Source organism: Protopterus annectens, chromosome 3.part1 (assembly GCF_019279795.1).
Source record: "Protopterus annectens isolate FY-2018-M chromosome 3.part1, PAN1.0, whole genome shotgun sequence".
In the NCBI taxonomy this organism is placed as follows: Eukaryota; Metazoa; Chordata; order Ceratodontiformes; family Protopteridae; genus Protopterus; species Protopterus annectens.
In genome coordinates, this window is record NC_056732.1 from 1,807,792,721 (window position 1) to 1,807,808,754 (window position 16,034).

Below are 16,034 nucleotides of genomic sequence, written 5' to 3' on the forward strand. Positions count from 1 at the left end.
AGGCTGGTAGCAATCACTGTTTTAAGTTTATGATCTTGGAGATTTAGAAGATTGGGTTAAGAGGTGGTGATACCAGAACATGTACTGAATGCTTAGAGATCAAATGGATGAATATCTTACAGGCAACAAGAGGGAAAGGGTTAAATGAGTTTATACCAATTAAGTCTCTGCTGAAGTCATGTGGTTTGAAACATTAGCCTATAAATTAAATGTTTATTGTCTGTTTTATTTAGATCTGATGAAGTACTTGGAAGTACGAAAGTGCTTATCGTATTTTATTACCTTTGTTTTAATAGTTTTGTTTCAGTAAAGTTATTTTACGCCTTTTCTGTCTACTTGTTTTATTTTTATTCTTACTTTTGTATGGCCGTATACTGGTTTGCTCTTTTATTTAATTTTAACTAATGATTGGTGCCAAAATCATGGCCTCAAGCTAAATGCAAAAAATGTATCATCATTATATTTGGCAAAAACACAGCCCCTACTGATTACCACATCAATGTCAACCCCCTAAACACACAACATATGGTGAGAGACCTGGGTACTCAGGTTGATAACAATCTCACAGTCAACTATCATGTAGTGGCAATGGTCAGAAAAGCCTTTTACTTGGTTCATCGCATAAATAAAGTGATTGCATCCAGAAAAAAGGAGATTGTTACCTCTCTATACTCCTGTCTCATTAGACCAGTAATTGAGTATAACGCCCCGTTTGGTATTTACGTCTCCAAACATCTGCACCAACTGAAAAGGCCACATAAATACCTCACAAAGAGAATCCATGGCTTCCAAAACCTGTCCTATGCAGAGAGGCTCAAATCACTATCACTATACTCTGTATCAGACAGATTGCTCAAAGGTGATCTGTATCTCGTCTACAAGGCAATCTCTGACCCTGCCCTACTAGAGATGCTCCAAGTCTTAACTCCTCACGCATAACCCACTTGAAAGGTCTGAACCTAATATGCAACATCAAGAAAATCTACTGGAGAGGCAGGTTTTTCTCCCAGAGGTTGCCCTGTCTCTGGAATAGACTTCCCATACATGTCAAACAGAGTACCTTGCTGACCCTCTTCAAGCGCAACCTTGATGAGTGGATGGGAAACCACAAATTTGTACCAGGGGTTCCACCTGTGTCCCTCACTGACAGGAGTGACATGTGCTGACCGAGGTTTCTTTTTGGGGATAAACACTTGGCTAGGCTTGTAAGGGCCCCAGGGCCATTAACCTAGTAACTTCCTATGATCCTTTGATCCTATGATAAGTAATTATATACAAGGAGAGAAAATCCCTACAACAGATAAAACACATACACATTGAAATGCATTTACAGAATATTACTAGGCTAAGTTGTGATCAAGAATACAATATGTACTGCAAGTAGCAGAACACTTTGCAGAAGTGGATAGCCTGTGTCAAGTAAACTAATACACAGTGTTTCAAAATATTGACTGGATTTCTAATTATATATGTAGATGATAAATTAATAAAGTATTCTGCTGCCAAAATAGACAGAGTAATAGAATGAGATGAAAATTAAGGATAAGGAGAGAGAGAGTTGATTATTATTGGAAAGAGATGAGAATGTTATGGGAGGACACTAGAGAGGAAAATAAATAGAAAGTTTCAGCTGAAGAGGTAGAAGAGTATATATTATTAGTATGGTATCATTAAAGTGAGACTTTGTTTTGTTGTCAGGCCATTGCTACCTGCTAAAATAAGGAGGTGTTAGTGATCCAGAGTGAGAAAGGTATAGTTATAGCGAGCATGTGGTTATGCATCTATTTTGAGGGTTGTGCAGGTATAGGTGCAGGTATCAGATTTTTTTTAGATTGGATCTTGAACTTGGAAAGGTTGTTAGTATACTTAAGGTATAATGGGATATAGTTCCAGTAATGGGCTACATAGCTGGGCTAGAGAGAGGTTCCTGCTGACAGGTATAGTTTGTAGGTAGTGAAGAGCATTTTGCTTTTAGATTGAAGTGGCCTAACAGGGGTGTATGTGCACAATACGTCTGGTAGACTTTGCTTTGTTCTGGTTTATATATTAATTTCTGAAGTGAGGGGGTGGGAGATTGACATAATGGTTAAGGTGCTTATCTTACAAACACAAGGTGTAGGGTTTCATTCTAACATGGGGCAATTGGCTAGGCCTAAAATGGCTCACAAAAACAATTAGCCTAGTGCGAATTTATGAACTTATTAAGTAGTTGTTGGTTGTAAGTGAGTTGCTTGGGTAATTCAAACTAATAAAGCTATTTTATGGCAAATGTTGCTATTTTATTATAGCACTAGTTTAATTTATTTTTGGAAGGAAGCTTGAAGGTTAAGCAGTAGTGGGCAGCCATCCATATTGCAAAGTGGGGAGCAGGAGTGTAGAGGTCAAGAGTTTCTTGGATGAATCAGGCGATATTGTAGTTTGGCCAAGATCTGAGAAGATTTCCTTACTGCAGAAACTCATTTTTGTTCAGTTTTACTTTTATTAGTGGTGTTTATATTACTCTAAAAAATTATAGGTCAATGTCATTACTGTTAGAAGAAGTTTCTTTATATAAAGAAAGTAAAATATATGTTATAGATGCATAACAAGAGAAACTAGACATATAGAGTGGGGCTGGTGATGCACTGTTTTAATGGGAGGGTAACTAATACGCAGATTGCATTTGAAAAGGGCACAGTTAACCAAAAGTTTTATAGGTAGTATTATCTAACATTTGTAGGTTAAGTTAAATATTGATTGGAGGTAAATTTTTTCTATGCATCAAGGAAAAATATATGCCACAGCTGCATAACTAGGCAACCTAGAGTGACTGTGTGTGTGTGTGTGTGTGTGTGTGTGTGTGTGTGTGTGTGTGTGTGTGTGTGTGTGTGTGTGTGTGTGTGTGTGTGTGTGTGTGCGCGTGTGTGCATGTATGTGTGTATGTGTGAGTGAGTGCGACTAATACACTATTAATCATAGAGTAACTAACAGGCAGACTATATCTGAAAAAGGCACTATTAAACTGCAATCAGACTTATGGTGTTGGTGCTGACAACATCCCAAGTCACATGTGCATACCATCAGTCTGTAAACATTTCAATCAGATTTCCAAAATATGTCTAATACCTCTATATGATTATAATTTTTGGTTAATTTTCCTGTTATATGCTTGACAACACCCCTTTCTACTTTCTGTTGTCTAACTTATGCTAAGAATGTTTGTACTCTGTAGTTATGTAGTTGTTATCAAAAATGCTTGCTTAACAGAAACATTTCTAAATTAATGCATGTTATCCAAATATTCTCTTATTTTCACTTGCCCAAACCAACATAATATGTTCTCTTTGACCTTTTATGCAAATGGAGCTAGTTTGACTTATGCTGTGAGATCAGCATTTCTTCATCTGTTCCATGGTGTGCATTCTATCACCTGTCTCAGGTACTTCATCTCCCTCACCTTTAGCTTCATCAACTGCCTTCATTGCTCATGTTTCTGTGCCATATAGAAGTACTCGTCATAATGTTTTGAGTACCTTACTTTTCAGCTCCTTTGGCATTTTTCTATCCATAATAAATAAACAATGAAACCAGCACACCACTCCAAATATACTAGTAAATCATTTTATTACAGTCAATAAGCTATTAAAACCATCACCATTCATTCACAGCGTAAACTGTTTTCAGTGGAAAGCCTACCTTTTTCAGGATGTAATAGTCAACCAATCAATTAAGACAATTAAATAGACTCACAGAATATATAAAATTAAGGAGACATAGTCTTGTTTCCCACACATCCCTAGCACTCTGATCTAGTTAGCTGTAGCCTGTGTGATTCTAGCTTTGACCTCCTCATTCAGACTTCCCTTCTCCCAGATATTTGAAGTTGTTAACCTATTCCACTATTTTCCCCTTCTGTCTTAACTTTCATCCTCTTCTGATTTCCCCCATTTGCTGCCATGACAACTGACTTGTTTGTACTCAGTTTCATCCCATGTGCCTGTAGTTTTGCATTGCATTCCCATTTCATTTGCTGGCATTCCTGTTCACAGTCTACTTGAAATGCTGTATCATTTGCATACAGTAGGTTTGATGAGCTGTGTCTTCTGACTACTATGAACAGCAGTGGGGCTCATAGCTAAATCCTGATGCACACCCATTCTCGCTGTGACTAGGAACCCCTCTGTGAGTCTGAACGCTGTTCGTACTTGTGTTATCAGGTCCTTACATATAGCCTGCACTAATTTGACCAGTGCATCCAGGACTTGAAACCCTCACAGGACTGCCCAAATTAGCTTTGTTGTATCCTTGACATTTCCTTTCTCCACGCATAGGAATGCCCATTTGCAGTCTTTCCTCATCTCTAGTTTCAGTCTCATTGCAAGCATCTAGTCAGTTATGCTACATCCTGCTCTGAATCTGAATCATTCATCTCTCATCTTACCAGGAGTTTGATACCTCTATACTGTCCACAGTTATGAATGTCTCCTTTGTTCTTGTAGACAGGCACTAGAATGCTTATTCTCCAGTCATCTCAGATATGCCTTCCTTTCCATACTGCTATGATTACCTCAAGGAGCCATTTCTTCTTTAACTCATCCAACATCTTTAGCATACCTGCTGTGACCTCAGCTGAGCCTGCTGCTTTCCCGGATTTCATTTTCTTTAATGCTGTGCTTACTTCTTCTAGGGTAGGTACTTCTTTCTTTTTCATCATAGGCTGTTTATGGTATAGCATCTGTGGAGTTTCCTTCAGTTGGAAATTGCTGGATTTACTCCTTCCATTTGCTTTTGACGTCCTGTGGAATGGTGAGTAGGTTTTTGCTGGCATCTCTTCTGAATAATTTCTAATGACTATATTCTTTATCTTTCCATCTTTCCTTTGCAACCTGATAGTTTCTTTGTGCCTGTTTTCCACTAATAGTGTTTTAAACAACCTTTGGTTGCAAAGTCCATCTCTTTCTTGTCAGTGATGCTTATTGGGTGGAGGTGGAGGACTGCCTCAAGACAAATGTCAGGTTCTGTCGTAGGTTGTTAGTTTCCTGAGTTGGATGGTGTACAGCTACACTCATTTCTCCATGCCTCACAAAAGTGGTGATTCCATCTTGCCCAGTGATAATTTCAATATGCTTGTAGAAATTATTAATTTATAGTACATCTTGCCTTTTTATGTATGGTAGAGATTCTTGAACAAGGTTTTGTAAATCCTGCCTTTACATTATTTAATGCATGCTGCACATAATATAAAAATGCACTGTCTTAACCTGATCATCATCAATATACACACAGTTGCAAGTGATTTAGATTTGGTCCACATAGCAATTGCTTTGTGCTGTAATCTCTACACTGTGATGGTGTCCTTTGCTATAAGAGCCAAATTCAGTCTCATTTCTCAGTTGCATGTGCTTTTTTACCTTTAACAAAATTTCCGTGCCTGTTTATTTGTTATTCTAATAGTCCAGTGCTCCACAGGCTGTACATCATTAGTGTCTTAGCTTTACTGTTAAAGTTCTCTGTTATATAACTCACCGCTTCCTTGCTGAATTCCCCTTCACTGCTGTCATGCAAAATTAGTGGTAACACTTGAATGCTTATATATGACTGATCTTTTTTTTTTTACAGTTTTATAGGGTTACGGAGAATAAAAGTTGTCCACAAAAAATATGTACGTTTAGCAGTAAGATGCTGCTGTTTACTTTTCAAAAATCATTTAATTTATTGTTTTACATATCCATACCAGGTGTCTTAAGGCTAGAATAATATCAGACAGTGTTCTGGTATAAAGATTTAGGTTTCAGAAACCCTGAATCATTTCTGAATGACAGACAGATGTGAAATTTGAATCCCACCACTGTTACCACTGTGAAGATTCAGTTGTTGACAGTCAGATGGGCATACTTCTCATGCGGGCATTTTAAATAGTAACAAAATCCCTGAAAATGGAAACATGCAGCTAAAATATGGACATCTAGTTTGTATAAAATTTGAATACCAAATAATACATACGAGTAAATTTTTCCACTTTCATTAGGAATGTGGAGTTTTACTCAGAAACGTGTTTAAAAAACAGAAAGTAACAAAAAAGATGGAAATATAAGCAAAATATCAAAGAGAAAGTGTGCAATCTGTAAACTTTAAAGAACATGATCACAAAATTCTATAATGCAAGGTCATTTATTTTTGCTTCAGAAAAAGGGACTTGTAAGGTAGTGTGTCCTCTTTTTTTAATTATTGTTTCCATGTAATGTGGTTCTTTATGTACCAGACAGCTTCAAAAATCATTTGTGATGATGGGGATTCAGAAAAATTGTATAAAGGGGTAAATGAAGCATGAAATTGGGGCATACCTCAAAAAATACGGGCATCCTAAATCATGCCTGGAAAATTTAAATGTTCCTCCAAAATCTGATAATTAAGAGGTATGTAGATGGGACTTTGTACCCACTACTGCTACCCTTTGTGCTGATGATATATGGTGGATGGAGGCTCCATTCCTCACATCTAAATTATATATATATATATATATATATATATATATATATATATATATATATATATATATATATACATATATATATATGTAAGGGTCTACTTCATATGACTGAAAGCTCACATGATCGACAACCATTTGACTGACACGAAAACATTGAAAGCTCATATGATCAACAGCTCATATGGTCGACACATGAAAGCCAAAGCAGTATGCCCTTTCCCCAGTAGCGACCCTGGAGTAGAAATAAATAGTTAGGGGGGGTGTGGGGGGCACAGCCCCCCACAGTGGGGGGTGGGGGGGATGAAGACCCCCCCACATATGTCATAAATTTTAAACATGCATATGGATACTTTTAACTGACTTTACTATATTCATGTAGATAATGTGGGGGGGCCCCCACACCCCCTAACTATTTATTCCTACTCCAGGGTCACGCTACAGTGGGGAAAGGGCATACTGCTTTGTATTTCATGTGTCGACCATATGAGCTGTCGATCATATGAGCTTTCAGTGTTTTGGTGTCAGTGTTTTGGTTGTCGATCCTATGAGCTGTCGATCATATGAAGTAGACCCATATATATATATATATATATATATATATATATATATAAATATATATATATGTATATGTATATATATTTATATATATATATATATATATATATATATATATATATATATATATATATATATATATATATATATATATATGGGTCTACTTCATTTCACCTAACTTCCAATTCACTGACTCCCATTTGACTGAGACCAAATGACTGAAATTTCATTTCACTGACACTTCATTTCACTGACAGTTCATTTGACTGACAAGTACTATTAGCAAGAAAATGGAATATGCCCCCTTCCCCACTGTAGTGCGACCCTGGAGTTAGAATATATAGTTGGGGGGGTGAAGCCCCCCACTTTTCTTTTACTAAGCAATATTATATCAAAACTTAACAATATCATATGAAATGAAGTGGGGGGCTGCACCCCTCACACACCCCAATGTGGGGGGCTGTGCCCCCCACACACCCCCCCAACTATATATTCTAACTCCAGGGTCGCACTACAGTGGGGAAGGGGGCATATTCCATTTTCTTGCTAATAATACTTGTCAGTCAAATGAACTGTCAGTGAAATGAAGTGTCAGTCAAATGAAATTTCAGTGAAATGGGGTCAGTGAAATGAAAGTCAGTGAATTGGAAGTTAGGTGAAATGAAGTAGACCCATATATATATATATATATATATATATATATATATATATATATATATATATATATATGAGAAGTCCAATGGACACCAAAGATGTGGTCTCTTGAGTCACACCAGAGGTACTAAAAAGACTACAGTATTAAAAAAGACTCATGGATTGCATTGACTAAATAAATAAGTGCATGTTGGTCTCAAAAGTATGCAACAAAGATATGATTTTGCCCTTAGCATAGTCCCACCATTTACATCTAAGAATAGGCTTCACACTGACCACATCACTGAGCAGACTTTCTCTAGCTCCGCAGACTCCTTTCTCAAACTTTTCCTTGGGTTTCAGTGTCTTCCATTGCTCAGTTGCCACACATGTATCTGTACTTTGAATAAACTCCACCTTTCACATACATATACAGAATTTGCAGGGAAGGCTGGTAATATACTCAAGTCCTACAGCTCTCTATACTGGCTCCAGGTAATAGGCTGCCGCCATCCCAGATTATGCAACTGAGGAACTCCCATTTACTGTACTCATAATAAGCCTTATAAAGAAATAAAAAATATTGTACTTAACACTTAAAAAGGATGAGTTAAATAATGCAGGTAACTTTCTAAGAGAATACAGAAAATAATCACACTGGACAAATGAATTACACACAAATCTTGGCTATTTCTTAAATAAATAAATCACTGAGGCTAAGTGATACTTGTTGAATTTTCAGAAGACATTACAGGGACAGGCATAAATGCAAAAATCAGACTTGTAGATCTGTACATTTCACAAGCTCCAGAGTAGTTATTTTTTCTTTTTTTTTAACTGTTTATTCAGCCAGCTATTTGATGTATTTCCTTCACACTACAGAAATCACAGGTGCAGTTAAGAAGAGTTTCACATTTGCCAACTAGTGAGTTTGTTTTCCAGCTATTGGTTAACTATCGTTTTACAGTTGTTCTCATGCATTTATAAATTGTTAGCTTCCTAGTCTGGGAATAATCACAGACTTTATAATCACAAGGCAGAATAATTCCATTTTTAGATATTTATTAACCACCCAAGTCTCTGGACACAAGGGTCTGTTTTCAGGGGTTGCAAAGGAGCACTGTCTGATTAGCTTATTTACTGAGTCACACAGTAGGCAAGTGTCAGGAGTGATTTGTGACAGACGGGTACAATTAGGAATGAAAGGAAAGGTCTACAAGAGGGTAGTGAGACCAGTTATGTTATATGGGTTGGAGATGGTGGCACTGACAAAAAGAAAGGACTCAGAGCTGGAGATGGCAGAGTTAAATATGTTAAGATTTGCTTGGGTGTAATGAGGATGGACAGGATTAGGAATCAGTTTATTAGAGGGTCAGCTCTGGTTGGATAGTTTGGAGACAAAGCCAGAGAGGTGAGATTGCATTGATTTGGACATGTGCTGAGGAGGGATGCTGGGTATATTGGGAAAAGGATGCTAAGGATGGAGTTGCCAGGTAAGAGGAAAAGAGGAAGGCCTAAGATAAGGTTTATGGATGTGGTGAGAGAGGACATGCAGGTAGTTGTCGTGACAGAGCAAGATGCAGAGGACAGGAGGAAATGGGAACAGGTGATCCACTGTGGTGACGCTTAATAGGAACAGCCAAAAGAAGAAAAAGAAGACAGTAGGCAAGTAGAGGTGCAATCAAATCATGCACTCTTGGCTCATTATTAACAGTTCGGAGCCTTAATCTTTTGTGCTAACAAGCCACATGGCACTTTATTTCACACAGAAGGACTGTGGCTGACCAAGTTCGCAGATGACTGCAAACTGGGTGCCATAATCGACTCTCCAGCTGACACAAGCATCCTCCAAAAAGGCCTCATAGAAACAGACAACTGGTGCCAGAGCCATGGACTCAAGCTAAATGCCAAAAAGTGTATAGTCATCTCCTTTGGCAAAAGCAAAGTGCCCACAAATTACCACATAGGTGGTAATCCATTAAGTACAGAAGAAGTAATTAGGGACCTGGGGACCCAAGTTGATAGCAATCTCTCATTTGACAACCACGTGGCCAAAGTGGTTAGAAAAACATTTTATATAGCCCACCTAATAATGAAGGGATTCACATCTAGATCAGGGGAGGTCATCGTGCCTCTTTACTCATCCCTCATCAGGCCCATAATTGAGTACAATGCCCCTTTTGGGATGTACCTTACCAGACAACTGCAGCAACTGGAAAGACCCCAAAAGTACCTCACCAAGAGGATCAAAGGGCTCAAACAGATGCCATATGCTGCCCGGTTAAAGAAACTCCAGCTCTACTCAGTAGCATACCGCCTGTTCAGAGGCGATCTGTGCCTGACGTATAAAGCCATGTCCAACCCGGAATTAATGGACATGCTGCACCTCAGAAAATCAAAACCCATCGAAGCTACGCTCGAGAGACTTGAACCTCAGCACTGAAATAAATAGGACATGCTGGAGGGGCAGATTCATAACCCAGAGGCTCCCTTCACTCTGGAATAAAATCCTGGTCCAGGATAGGCAGAGTCCCTTATTGACTCTCTTCAAGAGGAATCTTGATGAGTGGATGGGAGATTGTAGGTTTACCCCGGGTATCACTTCTGTGTCACTGTTATACAGAGGCACAGTATACTAACCTCGAAAAAGGGCATAGCAAAATAAATTTAAAATGGGTGGCAAAAGCCAAACACATTCTGGCTAGGCTTATAAATGCCCTAGGGCAGATAGCCTAGTATGAACCTATGAACCTATAAACATGTCAGCCATCAATTTCACATCTTATGCATAACTGGTGTATTTCATAGAAGAAAACATTATAAACTTAATATACTTTTTAATGGATTACATAGAAAAAAGTTCATTAGTTTACATATTTTTGTTCCATTGAAAAATATACATTGTAGATTTATTCTCAAATATACATCTTTGCACAATGTATTTTACTTTCATTTTTTTTTGTTTCACACTCCTCATCTGTCATATATGTTGCACATGAGCTGTTTGCCTACCAAATGTTTTATCCTTTGAATTTAATATCACATATAATGTGACCCAGAAGAAATACCTGTTTCTTTTCTCCCTGGGCCTCATTGGAAATGGACTTTGCCCAGTCAGACTTTCCCAGTCAACAAAGACAAATAAATAAACAGATAAATAAATGTGTTTTTGTCTAGGATGTACTACTACCACAAGTCCCCCTCACATGGCACTATCACATTCCATATTTTCATTATTAATTTGACTATAACAAAAAAATATATAATTGTCATTTCCTTGCAGAACCACTTTTCATTTGCTCAAGGTGCCCTGTGCAGGTATACTAAATAATTTTAGTTTTTGCATAGTACCATGATCTTGTACACATCCATGTTAAAACAAATCACAAATCAGATCTTTATTTTTGTGTTTAAGGAGCTAAAAAAAAATTCCACTTTAATCCTTCTCCGATGGTTCTATTTGCTAAAGTCACCGTGTGCACCTCTGATGTCTGTTTCCACTTAAATAGCTGCAGTTTTTATCCATACCAAATATAATGAGAAATTTAAAAATAAACCCCTACAGTGAAATAGAAGTTTAAGTTCGTTAGGGAACAATAGAAATAATTTACTTAATGCTTATAATGAGTAAGTGTCATTCTGCTTACATTAACAATACACTTAAGCAAACTAGTAAAGAGCTTAAGGGAGCCATTGAGAAGCTCAAAGCTGAATATGAACTTAAAGTAGCCACTAGAACCAAAAAGTGTAGAACAGAGTGTGTGTTCTGTCTTTAAGAAGCATTTCAAAGTGAGGGCACATATATATAACTATAGACCACGTGCAGGCAGCAGTGCCATTTTAAATGAACAGCCAGAGGGTTAACGTGTATGAGTGCAGTAGTCAGTCTGTTTACAAGTTTAAGTTTAAGTTACTAAGCCTCAATCCTGATGTGTTTGTTTATAATAAAGCTGGTTGAGCCAAACCCACAACTATTTGTTTGTTTTATCCTGACCGGACGAGCGGCATGGTGCCAGAAGAGGGATTTCTGAGTGATATGATATTAGATGAGAAGCTAGAAAGAAGCCAAAAGTTGAGCCATGAGGTGCGCGGTTAGAAACCTGCTCAATTATAGAAGAGGTCAGAAATGAATTTCAGGTAACCAAAACTCACCTAAATTATTTATTTCATAAAGAAAATGATATGTAGCATTTGCAAAGCACAAAATGCAATATTAATCAAAAGAAAAGCACAAAACGCATTTCTGATTAAACAAAATGTTCAAAACCATGATATTTGATAGAATTATTCGAAATACTTATAAGAGCATTAACAAGCATGTTAAAAGTAAAATGAGCATGATAAAAGGTCAAATGGACATAATGAGTTCAATAAAAGGGCAGAACAAGCATGAAATGCAAAGTGACTGCATGCTTTTTAGTAAATGACCACTTTTTTTTATATGAACCACTATTTCGCATTGACTAAAGCTATCAAAGTATCTCAGAGTGTGCAAAGTGTTTGCAGTATGTGCTTTACTACAATACAATTATTTTGAAGAAACTGAAAAAATCCCAGGCAGAAGATGAAGACTGAAGAAGCAGTGGGTTTCACTGCAAAAGCGCTCTCCTCTGTATATTACATTAAAGTTTTTATGGTTTTATTCAGTTGATTATTTTTTTATTTTCTTCGTCTATTGCCTGGGATTTTTTAGTTTGTGCATTACAAGTGTTTTTGGCTCACTCTTTCCTGAGTTTCTTTGTAATTATTTTCAAGAGTTTACTGTGTGCAAAGTACAGTCATTCCAAAGTGTTTCTTACACTGTACAGAGTAATTTCACCAAGTACAGTCATTTTGAAAAGTTTCTTGTGCTGTATACAGTTCATTTGCAAAGTGCAGTAATTTCAAAGTGTTTCTTATACTGATAAGGGGCTTTTGCAAAGTACAATGATTTCAAAGTGTTCTTGTGCTACGGAGACCTATTTCACAAAGTACAATTATTTCAGAGTCTGTTGTGCTATTGAGCATAATTACAAGTTTCTGGCATAAATTTTTGACATATATGTGTGTATGTTCATACAGGTTCTTTATTACTGTGTGTTGGCATGGCAGGGGCATTTTGCAGACCCAGTCCACTTGTGTTTGATCATAATATTGCAGAGAATTGGAGAGTATTTGAGCAGGAATACAATATTTTTATAAAAGCAGCTTTTTTTCTGATAAAGATGCATGTACAAGGGCATTTATTTTGCTTAATCTAGTGGGGTTCAGAAGTCATTGAAAGAAAGAGTTCATTTGTATATGTACCAGCAGTATAGGCAGGAGAAGGGGAAAACCATCATATTGTACAAGCTGAATCAAGGGAGGACCCCAAGTACTTGAAAAGTAAATTTAGAGAAATGTGCAACCCCCAGACAAATGTTACATTGTAGAGGAACTTATTTTATACAAAAGACCAAAAGCTAGGAGAACTTTTTACAGCTTATATTACTGACTTGAGAAACAAGGCTAAAATGTGCAGATTTGGTGATTTGAAAGACAAGTTGATAAAAGACAGCCTTGTGTGTGGTGTTAATAATACTGCAGTGAGAAAGATTTTGCTTCGAGACAGTGATTTAACGTTGAGCAAAGCCATAGAGATTTGTCAAATACACGAGGCACACAAATATGCTTGCAAGTGATAAGAGCATTGTTTCAGCAGCCTCTAGAGCAAACATAGACAACATGTAGCATGTGGCTAACAGAAACAGGCCTAAGCACATGGCAGCTGCAGCCTCTGCTAGATTTCCAGGGAGTACCTTTCCACCAAGTTCTAAGACTAGTTCAGTAAAACAGACATGCTCAGTACAGCACAAGGATGAGTCAGCAAAACCCAAGTCAAGTCTCATTGTTAACTGTTGTAACTGTGGGGCCAATCACATGCCTAAAAGAGAAAAGTGCTTAGCATTTGGTCAGCAACGCCACAAGTGTAAAAAATGGGACCACTTTCAAAAGTTTTGTAAATCAAGCAGGCCTCATCCATTTACTAAGAAAGGTTACTCAAATAGGCAAGTTGATCATACAGAAAGCTGCAACTATACTTTCTATGTAGATAGTGTATCAGTGATTGGTGAAAAGGTTAATGCAGTAAATTTGTTGGCAAAAAAACAAAGTGTTTTGTACTGTCCTGATTAATGGAAAACCCACGGAGCTCAAAGTAGACACTGGTTCAAAGTGCATTGTTATGTCAGCAGAAACATTTGCTAGAGTAAGATCTGGTGAACAACTTAATTTGGCCAATTGTGTGAAGCTTGTTGCTTATAGAGGTGAAGAGATTCAAACCAAAGGCTCAGAAGTGCTATCATGGTATTCTTCTGGGAACAGTTACAGCTTGCAATTTTATGTAGTCAGAAGACCTGTGCAATCATTATTAGGTCTCAGAGACAGCTTGAAAATGAATCTGCTTTCTTTTACCAAAGAAGTCTATCATGTAAGCACATATCCTAGTTCCAGTTTCACCAATGCTATTTTCACAAAGTATGCTGATATTTTCAAAGACAAGCTAGGTAAACTTCCAGTTGTGTCCTCCATGAAATTAGACCCAGAGGTCAGTCCAGTGGTAAGACCAGTGAGAAGAGTCCCAATAGCTATGCAGGACAAAGTCAAAGTCCAGCTAGATAAAATGGTGCAACAAGGTGTGAATTGTCCTACCACAGAACCAGCAGAATGGGTGTCTTCCATGGTAGTCTCTCATAAGAAAAGCTCAGATGAAATCAGAATATGTATTGACCCAAGAGATTTAAACAAAGCATTAAAGACGCCCCACCATCCTATAATGTACAGTCGAGGAAGTTGCTACTCTCATGCCAAATGCCACTGTTTTTTCTGTCTTGGATGCAAAGAGTTCATTTTGGCAAGTAATGTTTGATCACAAATCTTCACTACTGACTACATTCAGTACACCATTTGGTAGATACAGATTTCTCAGAATGCCTTTTGGAATAAATTCTGCCAGTGAAGTCTTTCAGCATGCAATGGAGCTATTTTTTTCAGGCTATCCATGTGCTATAATAGTAGATGATTTACTAGCTGGAGGCAATGGTGAAGCAGAGCATGACAGGAACCTCAGTAAAGTTCTGGACAGAGCGTGTGCAGTGAATCTAAAGCTCAATCCTCTGAAGTGTAAATTCAGGCTACAAGAAGTTACTTATGTAGGTCATTTATCTACCAGTTCAGGTGTAAAACCAGATCATTCCAAACAAACAGATATTCTTGAGATGCCAGCTCCAGACAATGTCCAAGCCTTACAACATTTTCTTGGTGTGGTTAACTATTTGGGCAAGTTTATACCAGACTTCAGTGAACTTTCAGCTCCTTTAAGAGAGATTATATGCAAAAATGTTACCTGGTCATGGTTGGAACAACACCAGAGAGCATTTGATGACCTGAAACAGAAAATTGCCAGCCCACCTATGTTAAGATACTTTGATGTCCACAAACCAGCAATTCCTTCCTGTATGCTTCAAAGTTTGGTCTTGGTGCAGTTATTCTTCAAGAGGGCAGACCAGTAGCATATGATTCTAGAACTCTTACCCAAACTGAGATGCAGTACGCTCAGATTGAGAAGGAACTTTTGGCAATTGTGTTTGCATGTTCGAAATTCCATGATTATATTTATGGCTGAGCAATCCAGATAGAAACTGATCATCAAACTCTAGTCACTATTTTAAAGAAGCCTATACATACAGTTCCAGCAAGACTACAAAAAAATGATGCTCAGATTACAAAAGTGCAACTTCAAAATGGTCTGTACAAAAAACAGACTTCTCTATCTGGCTGATACCTTTTCCAAAACACCCAGAAATACCACAGTAAAGCTTGGTGCAGAGTATTTTGACGTTGATGTAATGAAAACCCTTAATTCTTCTAGCACAAGACTTAATAAGCTAAGAGATCATACAAAGTCTGATCCAATTTTGCAAAAGGTGGACCACTTCATCAATGTTGGACGGCTGTCAAAGCAATCCTGTGTACCAACAGAACTGCAACCTTATTTTCCTTACAGAAATGAGATGTTGATGGAGGATGGTATCATTTTCAGAGATCCTAAAGTTATTGTTCCTATTTCCTTATAACATGAGTGCATCCACATTTGCATCATGGCCACCCAGGTTCTGAAGCTACCAAAAGAAGGGTGAGAAGACTAGAATTGTGGCCTTCTCTATCCAAAGATATTGATAAAGTACTTTCATCTTGTTCAGTATGCAATAGTACTAAACTGCATTAGCAAAAAGAACCACTTCAGCTAAGCCAAATTCCTGAACTACCTTGGTCAACAGTAGCCACTGATATATTCGAGTGGAATGGTCAATATTACTTAGCGTGAGTCTTATTTGAAATTATCTGCTACCAAACCTAA

General features: G+C 37.6%; 1 protein-coding gene across 1 annotated transcript in view; it reads left to right on the plus strand.

Moving 5' to 3' along the window:
- LOC122798682 overlaps positions 1–16,034 on the plus strand; it is a 1,155,618-nt gene that overhangs the window by 190,795 nt on the left and 948,789 nt on the right. The window lies entirely within an intron of this gene.